Source organism: Callithrix jacchus, chromosome 8, assembly GCF_049354715.1.
Source record: "Callithrix jacchus isolate 240 chromosome 8, calJac240_pri, whole genome shotgun sequence".
NCBI classification, from domain to species: domain Eukaryota; kingdom Metazoa; phylum Chordata; class Mammalia; order Primates; family Cebidae; genus Callithrix; species Callithrix jacchus.
This window is the reverse complement of record NC_133509.1, coordinates 60,963,412-60,979,839: the sequence shown is the minus strand read 5'-3', so window position 1 is coordinate 60,979,839 and position 16,428 is coordinate 60,963,412.

Genomic DNA, 16,428 nt, shown 5'->3' with positions numbered 1-16,428 from the left:
CCAGTTATTTTGTGTTGGCTAGAAACAGAATCAAACATGTATTTAAAGGTAAAATTAATTTAACACATGAAAATACAGTCAGATACACTGAACATAAATTAAATTGAAGTATATATGTTTGGAATTTTTAAAAGGGTCTTAGTAAATGAATGTGAAAATGCTTTTTAAAATATTAAGCACATTTGAATGACTGCAGCAGTACTTTATTTAGCACAGCTACATAGTTACAATTCTTCATCACACTGATCAGCCAGTATGGCAGAATTTACTCTCATGCAAATGAATACTTAGCCACTTTATGGCACTTTCTTCCATTTCCATTACACTTTCTAATCTCTTTATTTTGTTTACTCCACGAAAGTCCAGTTTAAGTGTGATTACATCCTATTATCTGAAGACACTTTTATTGTTTTGCAAAGAATAAGCAATCATGGTTACTGCATGGGTTGCATTAAAATGCCCACTTTACTATGAGTCAAGCGAGTAAGTTCTCAGGTTGAGGTAAATCATATGCCAATTCTAGCAAAGTCTACCATTAAAACAATTGTAAAGAATGTAGAAACATAAAGTCATCAACTAACGAACCCTAACTGTACCATGATTTATCTGAATAAATGGTGTTGTAGATACAATACAATTCCTTAAGTACCATGTCAGATTAACTGAGACAGCACTAAATCATTTAGCACTGCCATTTCTAAGAATGCGTTTACTTCAGTAAGCTCAGTACCACTGAATTATTATTAATATGCATCTTACTCTGAAAAATATCATTTTTAAATTCTGTTAGACTTTTACTTCAAGAGTTCCAAAGAAAGGTAGTATAAATTATAGAAATTGATAATGATATTAAACCATTATATATACCCTATATACATGCATAATTGAGTCATTTTTAAACATCAGTTTTATCACATATCATGGCTGAATTGAATTTTCAGGTGTACTATTGGAAGTCAGTGCCAAAGATTGGAAGAATAAAGGCAGGAAGATTACCCTAATTTAACTAGAGGTGAGATGTGAGGTGTGTTTGCCCTTTACATGCATATCCCCTAAGGTTTTCATTTATGCAAGAAGAAACCTCCTTCTATGGCTCTGATTATCCACATTCTACAGAAAATAGAACGCATTACGGCAGGAAGTTCACTTCTGTCATGTAGCCACTTAAGACTCTCAATTACTTTTAAGTTTTCAGTAACATGAAAGATAAAAACCACTGTTCCTTCAGGAGATATAGATCATACTAAACAATTATCACTGGAAATTAGTTTAGCACAGAAATCTGTGTCACTCAGCAGTATAGAATGTAAGCAACATGCAAAAGAAACCATGGAGGAATTACTGGTTAGGAATTAAATTCCTAACCATGGTTAGTAATTAAATTCAGCTATAGTTAATGAAAATCCTACCAGAGCAGCCTAACTAAATGTGGAATTATTTTTCTTATGTAATCAAAGTATGTAAAAATGAAATCGAGGGTGGATTCAGCTATTCAAGAGAGTGTTTATGGTCTTGAAGTCTTTTCTCCTGTCAAAAGATGGCTGTTCCACCTCTATGGGTGTCTATCTTTCAGGCAGGAATGTTGAAGAATAAAGGGCCAAAGACAAAGGCCAAAGAAGCAAGCAGGCCTGTCCCTTTGTCTAGCCCCATCTCTTTTAAAAAGCAACTTCTGAGTGTATCTTATTGACCAGAATTATGTCAAGTCATCACCTCTAATGGCAATGGAAAGGGAGGTTGCAAGATTAAGTACTTAATTATATTGTGTTTCATTATTAAACAATAGGAGAATCATTATTAGATAGACAACTAGCAATGTCTGTTCTGTGTCCTTTAGACATTTTTTCTACATTTCATTTTTTGAGTTTGATTTAGTCTTATTTATCTCTGCAAGATCAATTGAAATTTTTTATTCTATTGACTCCCAACTACTGCAAATTCCAAACTGTATATTACTCTACTTTCTTACTTAGATGTTAGAAAGTAAATGTAAATTGAAAGCAACATACAACACAAATTTTACATTTTAATAGGAGTGACAATTATTAATAACAGTAAAAACAGGGGAATGCTAATTAATAACTTAATAATTATTAAAATAATACTATGGGTTTTTAAAACTGTAGACTCTGAAAATTAGATATAAAACCATCTAAACAATATAAACATTAGTCGAGGTAGTTCAAAAGTTAATATATACCCATATGGAACAAAGTAAAATCTTAGGCATATAGACTGGAGTAACAGTGAAACATGAGCTCAAGATTACTACCACAGGAATTAAAAACTCCATGACAAAAATGATTAATGAGATTGTTCTGAAGAGAACCACATGTCTAAGACCGTCTCTAAGTAAAAAGCAACCATCCTTAGCTGAATTCTCTGAGGAACGAACCTCCTCTGTGCCACACAATTTTTTTTTTTTTTTGGAAAGGATTAATGCAGGTGAAACACATGAGAAATGCTGGGTCCTATGTTCATAGAAACCTATAAGTATCCATTCAAGTTGATCAATAGCTGCAGATCCTATATTATATGTCATGGACACTAGGTTATTTGATTATTCCTTTCTCTTATCCCACTGAATAAAAAAAACATTTCTCTGGTGAAATTTAGACATTCCATAACCAGGCAATTAAAGTTAGAAATATTGACTTGGCTATGCGGGCTCTCTTTTGGTTCCGTATGAAGTTCGTGGTGGTTTTCTCCAGTTCTGTGAAGAAAGTCAATGGTAGCTTGATGGGTATAGCATTGATTCTGTAAATTACTTTGGGCAGTAAAGCCATTTTTACGACATTAATTCTTCCTAACCATGAACATGGAATGTTTCTCCATCTGTTTGTGTCCTCTCTGATTTCGTTGAGCAGTGGTTTGTAGTTTTCCTTGAAGAGGTCCCTTACATTCCTTGTGAGTTGCATTCCTAGGTATTTTATTCTTTTTGTAGCAATTGTGAATGGCAATTTGTTCTTGTTTTGGCTTTCTTTAAGTCTATTATTGGTGTAGAGGAAGGCTTGTGATTTTTGCACATTGATTTTATATCCTGAGACTTTGCTGAAGTTGCTTATCAGTTTCAGGAGTTTTTGGGCTAAGGCGATGGGGTCTTCTAGGTATACTATCATGTCGTCTGCAAATAGAGACAATTTGGCTTCCACCTTTCCTATTTGAATACCCTTTATTTCTTTTTCTTGCCTGATTGCTCTGGCTAGAACTTCCAGTACTATATTGAATAGGAGTGGTGAGAGAGGGCATCCTTGTCTAGTGCTGGATTTCAAAGGGAATGCTTCCAGTTTTTGCCCATTCAGTATGATATTGGCTGTCGGTTTGTCATAAATAGCTTTTATTACTTTGAGATACGTTCCATCGATACCGAGTTTATTGAGGCACATATACACCATGGAATATTATGCAGCAATCAGAAATGATGAGTTGGTGTCGTTTGTAGGGACATGGATGAATCTGGAGAACATCATCCTCAGCAAACTGACACAAGAACAGAAAACGAAACACTGCATATTCTCACTCATAGGTAGGTGATAAAAAATGAAAACACATGGACACAGAGAGAAGAGTACTAAACACTGGGGTCTATTGGGGGGAAATGGGGAGGGCCAGTGGGAGGGGCAGGTGGGGAGGGAAAGCCTGGGGAGAAATGCCAAATGTGGGTGAAGGGGAGAAAGGAAGCAAAACACACTGCCATGTGTGTACCTATGCAACTGTCTTGCATGTTCTGCACATGTACCCCCAAACCTAAAATGCAATAAAAAATTTTAAAAAAATAAATAAAGTTAGAAATAATGTATTAGTATGAGATATGATGGCACATGACAACGAAGGTCTATTTTCAAAGAATATAATCTAGCACCATAAAACTATCAATGCTTTTCAGAGAAAGAATTTGTTCAGTATCAAGACAGTTTAGGAATTCTTAAGAAAAACATCTAGAAGTAGATATATTCCTATTCAATATAGCACTGGAAGTTCTGGTCAGGGCAATCAGGACAGAGAAAGAAATAAAGGGCATTTGCATAGGAAAAAAGAAAGTCAAACTCTCTCTGTTTGCAAATGACATGATCCTACAGCTAGAAAATCCCATTGTCTCAGTCCCTCGACTCTTACTAAACTGATAAACAATTTCAGCAATGTCTGAGGATACAAAATCAATGTACAAAAACCACTAGCATTCTTATATACCAGTAACAGCAAACCAGGAGCCAAATCATACATAATTGTCCCAAAAAGAATAAAATATCTAAGAATACAGCTATCTAGGGAGGTGAAAGATCTCTACAAGTAGAACTGCAAACCACTGCTCAAGGAACAGATCACAGAAACAAATGGAAAAACATTCCATACTCATGGACAGAAAGAGTAAATATTTTTAAAATGGTACCTACTGCCCAAAGCAATTTATAGATTTGACGCTGTTCCCATTAAACTACAATTGACATTCTTCACACAACTAGAAAAAATTATTTCAAAATTATATTTTACAAATCTATGAAACCAAAAAAGATCCCAAATAGCCATGAAAATCCTAAGGGAAAAAAAAAAAGCTGGAGATATCATACTACTCAACTTCAAAATGTGCTACAGGATGACAGTAACCGAAACAACACAGTACTGGCACAAAAAACAAACACATAGACCGATGGAACAGAATAGAGAACCCAGAAATAAGACCATGCACCTACAACTGTCTGATCTTCGACAAAACTGCCAAAAACAAGCAATGGGGAAAGGATTTCCTATTCAATTAATGGTGCTGAGACAACTGGCTAGCCATATGAAGATGATTAAAACTGGACCCCTTTCTTATACCGTATACATGATTAACTAAAAATGCAATAAAGATTTAAATGTAAAACCCAAAACTATAAAAACCGTGGAAGACAACCTAAGTAATACCATTCAGAACATAGGCACAGGCAAAGATTTCATGATGAAGATTCCAAAAGCAACTGCAACGAAAGCAAAAAATGACAAATGGGATCCAATTAAACTAAAGAGCTCTGCACAGCAAAAGAAACTATTAAGAGAGTAAACAGACAACTTACAGAATGGGAGAAAAAATTTTCAAACTATGCATTCAACAAAAGTCTAATATCAAGCATCTATAAAAAACTTAAAACAAATTTACAAGAAAAAAAACAACCCCATAAAAAGGGGGCAAAAGACATGAACAGACATTTTTCAAAAGAAGACAAACCTGTGGCCAATGAGCATATGAAAATAAAAGGTCAACATTACTGATTATTAGAGAAATGCAAATCAAAACCATAATGAGACACCATTTCACACCAGTCAGAATGACTACTATTAAAAAGTAAAAAAAATAACAGATGCTGGCAAGGTTGTGAAGAAAAAGGAATGCTTATACACTCTTTGTTGGAGTGTAAATTAGTTCAGTCATTGTGGAAGACAGTTTAGCAATTCTCAAAGACTGAAAGACAGAAATACCATTCCACCCAGAAATCCCATTACTGGTTATATGCAAATGAATATAAATCATTCTATGATAAAGACATATGCATGCCTATGTTCATTATAACACTATTCACAATAGCAAAGGCATGGAATCAACTTAATGCCCACAGGTTAGATAAAGAAAATGTGGCTGATATACTCCATGGAATACTATATGGCCATGAAAAAGAATGAGATCATGTCTTTTGCATGGACATGGATGGAGCTGGAGGCCATTACCTTTAGCAAACTAACAAGAATAGAAAACCAAATACCCCATGTTCTCATTTATAATTGGGACCTAAATGATGAGAACACATGGAAATGTAGTGGGAAACAACATGCACTGGAGCCTTTTGGAGGGTGCAGTGTGGGAGAAGGGACAGGATTAGGAAAAGCAACTAATAGATACTATACATAATACCCGGTGATGAAATAATCTGTAAAACAAACCCATGATATAAGTTTAACTATGTAACAAACCTACACTTGTACCTCTGAACTTAAATGTATAAGTAAATAATTAAATAAATGCCTAATTTTAAAATACTAATAAAAAAAAAGGAAACTATACTTGCCCCATTAAAATAACATAAATCTTGACGATTGGCCTAAATTCTAAAATGCATCCAAATAAATCCAGAGGAATTTTAATAGGATTAATGACTAATAGATAATAGTCTACTCTGTCTTATCTTTTCAATTTAATTTTCAAGATAGTCTATAGTGTGGTTGATTTATTAACCACATATTAAAACTATTTTACATTTATAGATTTTTTTAAGGATAAAAAGTGTCTGCAGAAGGATGATACCAATGAGAATTAACTTTATTTTCATGGCAAATTCTCAAAAGCTCTTGATTTTGAAGCACCAAATGTATCTGACAGCTAGCATGAAGGGTGGGGCTGAACAAAAGAGGCTTGGTGGGTAGTTTGCCTCAAAAGTTTGGAACCAGATCCCCTTCATCTTTCTGAGATTGTGTCTTCCCCGCCAAAGAAGAATAGATCAGGTTAACCAATTAGAGAATTTGAACGAGAGAGATATGGGCCTAGTTACGTGAGGCAAAATTGCAGGCCATGCTGAAAACCAGGGAATTTATAAAATTCTGCATTGGGAGCAAAGAGAATCTACCCTGTGATCCCAGTCTACTGATAGCAAGACAAATACCAAGAATAAGAATAGAGGCTTTGACTCTAAGAAAAAATAACCAATCCAAAAGAAAAGACATATAAATACTAACATTTTTTGGTTTCCCCAATGAGAAAGTCTACCTGTCACCCAGTCACCCTATATTGCAGCCACATAATGACAAGCCTCAGCCATGCACACAATTTCCAAAAAGATTGTTAGTGTCTCACACTTAAAAACTGCCAGCCTGTATCAAAATATCTCATGTGCCCTATAAATATATACACCTACTATGTACCCACAAAAATAAAAAATAAAGTAATTTTTTTAAAAAATGCAGAAACTGTCAGCTTAGGATCATTACATATTCAAGGAAAGCCTCTAATAAAATATACAGACTAAAACCAATAAAGAGCAAAAGAAACTTTAAGGAAGAAATAAACTTCAAAAAGAGCAATTCATGACATTAGAAAAATCATACAATATTGAATCAATAAAATAATATCAAAAAGGATATGAAAAAAATATATAAGAGCTCAACTAACAAAACAGCTGTTAGCAATTAACACGGTTATAGCAAAAATTTTAAAAATTCTATGGAAGAGGTGGAAAATAGAATCAAGCTAATCTCCTGGAAAATTAAATAAAAAGTCAAAGAAATGGAAAATAAGAAATACATTGTAGGAAAATAAAATCAGTTTAGGAGATCCAACCTCTCTCCCCTAAAACTTTCACAAAGTGAGATGAGACAAAACAAAGAGAAAAGAGTTTTCAAAGAAGTAATGTAAGAAAATGGTTTAGAAATAAAGTAACAATTTCCACATTAGAAAATAAGCAGACTTCAAAGAAGAGATAATAATAAAAGATACAGGAAGCACAATGTTGTAAAATTTCAACGTAGAAAGAATATACTGAAGATATCAAAAGCTTATGGAGATTACATAAAAGGATGTGGATTTCAGAATAAAATCACTCTCTGAAGCAGCAAATATGGAAGACTGAAGACATTAAAAAATACCTTCAAAATTCCGAGGCAAAATTATTTCCAACCTAGAATTTGTTATGTAGCCAAAATATGGGATCTAATGGAAAGTCAAAATCAAATAATATTTACTCATGTAAGATCTAAAAATATTTATTTTCATGCACTTACCAGTTTTTAAGAAACTACTAGAAGCTGAAATTCAGCATAATTTAAACTGATAAGGAGATTGAAATAATGAGAAAACCCATAGAGACCAGGATAAGGAGGATCCAAACCAGATATTAGGCAAAGGGAAACCCATGTTAGATGGTAAGTGAAAATACTAGGATAACAGTTGTGCAGCAGGCTTAGAAAGCAACAGCCCAATTTGGAGTAGGAGGAGGAGTAAGCCAACAGAGTACTAGAAAGTAAAAGTAGTGAAAGAACTGGGTGAAATAATTTAACCTGGGTGAAAGAAAGCTTTACTATATTGGCTAGTATGTTTGTTAATATAGAGTTGAGTATATGTTACACAAGTCAAAAGGATCAAGAAAAATGATAAAGGAAAGAAAGAAATATTTGGCAAACTGACAGCAAGGTGATCCCTGTGATCTTCAACTCCAGCTATTTTACCATTTCATCCTTTGAGTTCGGATGAAACCTGATACCTGTTCCTCAGCAATAGGATACAGCAAAGATGATACGATGTCTTACACTTCCAGCAGACTTGCTCTCCCTTCCTTCTGGCTTGGAAGAAGTAATAGGAAAAATAGAAATAGAAAATAAATATAGCAACAGACTACATAAACTTTAGGAAAAACAAAGTTGTACTACAGCATGTATAGTCACTGTGTAGCTCAGCAATGAACAGTGTTCACAGTCACAACAATGTAAATTCTGAATGTCAACTCTACAAAAATTCCAAATTAGGAATGAGGGGGAATGTATGTATCTTAAATATGGTGATGGTGACTTGAGTCTACTGATGTGATAAAATGCCACAGATCTGTATTCCAAAAGCAAAAAAGCAGATAGACAAGAAGAGTGCATGTAGATACTGGTGAAATTCTGTGCCTGACTAATAACATTGTATCATACTCAGTTTTCTGGTTTTGACTATATACTATGGTTATGTAACATATTATTACTGGGAGAAACTGGGTGAAGAATACAGGAGAACTCTAATTTTTGCAACTCTTGAGAGTCTTAAGCTATATTGAAATAAAAAGTTATTTTAAAAATGTTTAAGTATACGTCTTGTATAAGAAAAGTTTGTAAGAGGACTAACACTTCATCTTCATAGTAGTAGTACTAACAAAATCAATTTCTGGAATTCCATACACCGTGCCTTTTTCAAGTACTAAAATGCTATTATCTCATACATTCATTAGTAGCTTTATTCACTCTTCTTAGTTTTCTGATGAGTGCCTCCTCTTTCTCTCTTCCCAGCCTTCCCCTCTACCAACCCTAACACTACCTCAGCCACTACAGTTCTTTTTGCTGTTAAACTCCTACAACTCTCCTAACCCCTCCCATCTTCCTTTTACTTAAAAGACTGTTCATAGGCATGCTGGGTGAGGCCCTCTAAAGTGAACTAATCTCCCCAGTGGGAAGAAAAGGTTTAGACCACAGGTAACACCAACCCTCCTGGGTTATTTAAAAGAGAAATCGAGACTGCTGCTATTTAGAGCTACTGGAAAAGGCAGTGTACTTTCTCTGAGATGGTGACCTTCAAAGTTCACTCAGGATAGCCCAACATAGTTGGAAGATTCTGAGACTCTCTCCATACCACCAGTAATATCAGAAGTAATATTTAGAATATCTTTGGAGGAGAAAGGGATGATAGAGCCGACATCTAAGAAAGCCATTGGGAATAAAGATGAATACATATTTATAAATTTTATATTTAAAATATTCTACTTTCACTGATTTATTTTATAGTCTGAACACTTTTATCAGTTTTATTTTTTCAAAGTGTGCTCAGAATGCAAGAAAGGAAATTTTAAGCAACATATATATGGAAATGCCAATATTGTCATTTTGCTTAAGTAGTAAAATTAATACCCAGGACAAAACCAATTGACAATATCTAAAATTTTATAATAAAGAAAGAGGAATAATAACACACTATTTTGTTTGGAGATAAGTGCCAGAAAGTTTTGTAAATTACCATTATTCTACAGGTTATCAATGTTTTATTTCTATATAATATGGGACCATACCATTCTTTTAATATGTATTGTGAAATTACAATAATTATGAAAGCGTAACACCGCCCAAGTAGTCAATAAACAAATCTATATAGCACTATAAAAATTCAAATGTTTTTACAGATGAGGTTTTCAATAAAACTGACTTCTGAAAGGAAAAAGGAAAAAGTTAAATGATTGGCACACCTGGTCAGGTCATGTTATACACAGATAATCTTAGGTCTCATCTGTAAAACTAAGACAAGATGCTCTCAGCATAGATAATAACGTCACAGAATTATAGGCCACTCGAGCAACAGGGTGAAAGAGGACTTTCCAGCACAAATGAGTTGAAAATGTAAGGCTATAAAATATCTGCAAATGTGCACAGAAATGTTTATAGCAGTTTTTTCATAATCGCTAAAACTTAGAAGCAATCAATATGACCTTCAGTGGGCAAATGGATAAATAAATGGTGGTACATCCAGACAACAGAATATCATGCAGCACTAAAAAGAAATGATCTATTAAGCCACAAAAAAACCTTAGAGGCACCTTAAATGCAGATCACTATGAAATTATATGGGATATATATTGAAAGGTTTTGATAGCAGGGAAGATTGGGCATATGTGGGGGAGAGAGGTATATAGGAAATCTCTCTATTTTTCACTCAATTTGCTATAAACCTACTCTAGAAAAAAAATAGTCCATATTTTTAAAGTACCTGAGTTCAGAATATGTAAGCTTTTATCTGCTAAAAATATAAAAGCACATTTAAATTTGAAAATTAAATTGAGCTATGATATGGTTTCCCTGTGTCCCCACCCTAAATCTCATCTTGAATTGTAATCCAAAATGTAATCCCCATGTGTTGGGGGAAAGACCTCATGGGAGGTGATTAGATAATGGTGGCGATTCCCCTATGCTGTTCTCAACATAATGAGTGAGTTCTTAGGAGATCTGATGGTTTTACAAGAGGCTTTTCCCCTCTTTGCTCTGCACTTCTCTTTCCTGCCACCACATGAAGAAGGATGTGTCTGCTTCCCCTTCTGCCATGATTATAAGTTTCCTAAGGCCTCCCCAGGCATGCGGAGTTATGAGTCAATTAAACCTCTTTCCTTTATAAAATACCTAGTCTTGAGGCAGTTCTTTATAGCAACACGGAAACAGACTAATACAAGCCATAATACAGAGTAGTTCTGGACTTTTAGGATAAATAGTTTTTTTAAATAACACTATATTTAGAATCCCCAAAATATTAGGCTTTTAATTTATTCTTTGTTATTTTGAATGGAGATAATCGGTTCGCTGTATTTTTTGGATTAATTCAATTCCAAAAATTCCATAACAGTGACCTTAAAGAAGTTATATTTGGGATATTATCAACACCATTATTTACTTAAATCAATTCCTGAAAAGCCCAGTTCTTAAAGTTAAGCCAACCAGATAACTTAGGAACTTCTTAATTAAAAACCAAAAACTTGGAATCTTGAAGAAACACAGGCACACAATACCAGGAAGAAATCTATTTTAACAGTATTTTAGTTTCGTTTAGTTTAATTTGAAACTTTCAATTTCAAATGACAATATCCCAACTCAAACTAGCCTAAGGAAAATAAAAATGGGGTCTATACAGTTTAGTGAGAAGGATAGGCATGGATCTAGATTCTGAATTAGGTCTTCCTCTTCCTCCTTCCCTGAGTTCTTCCTCTTACTGCTTTCTTTCTTGCTCTCTCCTTCTCTCCCCTATTTTGCTCTCCTCATCTTTGTTTACCTGCATGTTTTACATTATTTCTTTTTCTTTTTGATGATTTGATTCTTGCAAGCAGTGGGAGACAAGCATGGCCTGTAGTTGACTTGGGAGTCACAAATCCTGACTCAGACAAACCTGAGGAAGGAGAGAGCATTTATCTCCCAGAGCCTCTACAAGAAATCTCAGTGAAATTTTCTAATTAACCCATCTAACCCAGCTAACACCATGCGCCCATCTCTAGGCCAAAATCATTCAGGATCCATCGTAGCCTCTTTTAGCACAGAAAGGAAAACTCCGCTAAATGGGGAGGGCAGAGATAGAGAAAAATGGCAAAAAGAAAAATTGAGGAGATAGTTTAATTAATATATTTAATTTGTTAATTTAATGAATTGATTTAATAGAAAAAGATGCTCTTTTTAAAACAAAACTCACAGGAATAAAATTATATTTTATTACAAAATAAAAATAAAACAAAATTATATTTTATTAGGAAATTCAGAAATAAATTATCTGAAATATAATAATTTAGAGATAGAGTACATTAGCTAGTAACACTGAATACTTCAGGCAATATTTTCTTGAAAACTAAATGTGACTGACATTGTTCTTTATGATTAGCCATATTCCCCTGTCAGATAAGGCTCATAATGTCATAATGTACAGACCTGTTTAATCTTTTTTTTAATATATATTTTATTGCATTTTAGGTTTTGGGGTACATGTGAAGAACATACAAGACTGTTGCATAGGTACATCCATGGAAATGTGGTTTGCTGCCTTCCTCCCCAACACCTACATCTGGCATTTCTCCCCATGTTATCCCTCCCCAACTCCCCACCCCCCTCGTCCCTCCCCTAGATCCCCCCCACACACCCCAGTGTGTGATGCTTCTCTCCCTGTGTCTATGTGTTCTCATTGTTCAACACCTGCCTACGAGTGAGAACATACAGTGTTCGATTTTCTGTTCTTGTGTCAGTTTGCTGAGAATGATGGTTTCCAGGTTCATCCATGACCTGTTTATTCTTTTTAAGAATTGTTTATTTTGAGGCTATAATCAGTCTCTAGAGCTTTGACTGACTGGTTTATATGACAAGTAACCATGGGTTAGTTTTCAGAGTATTAACAGTGTGTTTAAATTGTTCTTTATGTAACAAAATCTTTATTAAAAAAATTCCAAGATGAAACGTAAAGGGAAATATTAAATAGATGCCATCTATTTAATTTGGGTTTTAAAAAACTTTTTCTCCACAATTGGATGTCTCAGAGGTGTGGGAGTTTGTTCAAATTAATCTACATTTTTAATCTCGTGTTGACAATTCAAAATTCAACACTGTGTAAATCCTCAACATTCTTGAGTAGCCATTTTAGAAGTGTGTTTCCTGCAATCTTTTATTCCATAGAAGTATTGATTGCAACAGGCTTTTTCTGATTCTGTCTGCTCTGTTAAATTAGGTCCCACTCTACATGACAAGATAAGTTGTAAGGTAAAATTAACCCTAAATTCAATTATTTCCTAAAGATTTAAAGAGTGCTGCTTATAAAGGTCTCCCAAATCCTAGTTCATGACCCAGGAAAGCAAACATGTAGATCTTGTCCTCAGTTCCAGTTTCCTCTTCTACATCAGTCAAAGTGTCGAGTTAGCTGGCTCTGCAGCATCTTGAGCTCCAACTATGCCACTTCCAGTCCAGCTCACAAATACCCACCAGTCCCTCTACCTCGATCCTGTTTTTCCTGTGAGACATTAGCTATTGACTTACTTACATTTAATTTGGTTTGGTAAATAGTTTGACAATGTATGGAGACATGAGATTTTGGAAAGCTACTACTCTTCACTCTGTACAGAGTCTTACAATGTTGTAAATCACAATGAAATAAGAAGTAATACCAACTGAAAACAACTAGGTAGCACATATTGAGAGACTGAATTGACATTTCTTGGCCATTCATAAACTGAATTGAATTCAATAGCTCTTGGGTTTGGGACTGTAAATAATGTCTGAAGCAGGATTTTTCCAATACGGGAGAATTTTACATATATTTAATGTAAGCCCTTTACCTTGCTCTCTTAAACCTTCAGAAGTTTAATTCATTTCTGGACACTGGATTGAAAATGCTAAATGAATTCTGTGCTCATCTGTCCCCTCTACACTGTCTTTGGTTACCAGGAAGAAACTCCTAGATTCTAGCCTGTATCTGCATTTCTATATTTTAACTTGCTCTCCCTTTTAATCTAATTTCAACCCAAATATTTTCCTTATATCTGCTTTTAACTACTTTCATTCAGTACATGTGGGCCTCTGGGTTTCATTACTAGATGTATTTGTCCTCTGGTGGCCTCTTGTTAAAATATTAAAATATGTTTGCATTTTTTCAGTATGCAACAACTAATGGCAATAGGAAGAACAAAAGAAGGAGGCATCTTTTCATTAAACGGTCTTTGTAGAGAGCCTGCAAACTATATAAACACAGCTAGATAATCAAGAGTTGGCTGTATAAAAACGTTGATAAGGTTTGGCTGTGTCCCAACCCAAATCTCACCTTGAATTCCCACATGTTGTGGGAGGAACCTAGTGGGAAGTAGTTGAATCATGGGGGCAGGTCTTTCTCATGATGTTCTTGTGACTGTGAATAAGTCTAATGATATCTGATGGTTTTAAAAATGGCGGTTTTACTGCACAAGCTCTCTCTCTTTCTATGCCTTCTGCGATCCACATAAGATTTGACTTGCTCCACCTTGCATTCTGCCATAATTGTGAGGCCTCTCCAGCCATATGGAAGTGTTAAGTCCAATAAACCTCTTTCTTTTGTAAATTGTCCAGTCTTGGGTATGTCTTTATCAGCATCATGAAAATGGATTAATACAGTAAATTGGTACCAGTAATGTGGGGCATTGCTGAAAAGATACCTGAAAATGTGGAAGTGACTTTGGAACTGGATAACAAGCAGAGATTGGAACAGTTTGGAGGGCTCAGAAGAAGACAGGAAAATGTGGGAAAGTTTGGAACTTCCTAGAGACTTGTTGAATGGCTTTGACAAAAATGCTGATAGTGATATGAACAATAAGGTCCAGGCTGAGGTGATCTCAGATGGAGATGAGGAACTGGAGCAAAGGTGACTCTTGTTATGTTACAGCAAAAAGGTTTGTGGCAATTTGCCCCTGCCCTAGAGATCTGTGGAACTTTGAACTTCAGAGAGATGATTTAGGGTATCTGGAGGAAGAAATTTCTGAGCAGCAAAGCATTCAACAGGTGACTTGGGTGCCGTTAAAGGCATTCAGTTTTATAAGGGAAGCCAAGCATAAAAGTTTGAAAAATTTGCAACCTGACAATGCAATAGAAAAGAAAATCTCATTTTCTGAGGATAAATTTAATCCAGGTGCAGAAATATGCACAAATAACAGGCAGCTGAATGTTAATCCCAAAGACAATGGGGAAAATGTCACCAGGGCATGTCAGAGGTCTTCATGGCAGCCGCTCCAGTCAGGTACCCAGAGGACTAGAATGAAAAAGTGGTTTATTGGGCCAGGCCTAGGGTCCCCATGTTGTATATGGTTTAGTGACTTGTTGCCTTGCATTCCAGTGTCTCCAGTTGTGACTAAAAGAGGCCAAGGCACAGCTCAGGCTATGGCTTCAGAGGGTGCAAACCCCAAGCTTCGGCAGCTTCCAAGATCCCTTTGTTTTGCCCAGTTTCTCCCATTTGGAATGGCTGTATTTACCCAATGCCTGTATCCCCATTGAATCTAGGAAGTAACTAAATTGTTTTATTTCACAGGCTCATAGGCAGAAGGTACTTACCATGTCTCAGATGAGACTTTGGACTCTGGACTACTGAATTAATGCTGAAATGAATTAAGACTTTGGGACACTTTTGTGAAGGTATGATTGGTTTTGAAACATGAGGACATGAGATTTGGGAGGGGCCGGGGTGGAACGATATGGTTTGGCTCTTTCCCCACTGAAATCTCACCTTGAATTCCTACATTTTGTAGGAGGGACCTAATGGGAAGTAGTTGAATCATGGGGGCAGGTCTTTCCCATGCTGTCCTCATGATAGTGGATAAGTCTCACAATATCTGATGGGTTTACTGCACGAGCTCTCTCTCTCTGTTAGCCTGCTGTCATCCAGGTAAGACATGACTTGCTCCTCCCTGCCTTCCACCACGACTGTGAGGCCTCCCCAGCCATATGGAACTGTAAGCCCAATAAACCTCTTTCTTTTGTAAATTGCACAGTCTTGGGTAAGTCTTTATCAACAGCATGAAAATGGATTAATACAGGGGCTGAGTAATTACACCGAATTATTCAGTTTATTGATTATCTAAGACATTCACATTGTTTCATTGTTTCTCATATCTACATTTTTACCATTTCAGTAAATGAAAAATTACAATTTCTAATATCTGACATGAGATTTAGAATTTTTGAATTTCAGTGATTTGTGCACCATTGTCAATCAAGATTCAATACTCCTTGAAGAAATATTCAAAATGTTGATAATTTCAAAATATTTAAATATTTTATCATTCCAAACCTAAGACCTTCAGAGCTATAAGAGGAAAACATTTATTGTCAATTATTTTTTCAAGTGAACTAGGTATTCCATTTATTGATGCTGTTAAACTATTTCTTTAAACTGGTTTTCTTCTTGATAATTTGCATGATACATTATCCAGCCACTCAATTTTATCCATTATGTATGTCATTGTTTCTGGATGTTGATATATGAAATATCTGCTTCAAAGACTATTTAAAATTCAATGAAAAAATAAAAAAAATGCATCCTTTGTCATTTAGCATTTCACTGAAATAATAGGAATACACAGCATTTCAATAAAAATAAGGATATCATTTATACTTATATTTAATCTTATATCTTAAATCTATTCTTGTATCTTGAATCAGTTCTTTCTTATAGCTATTTAAGTATGGCTG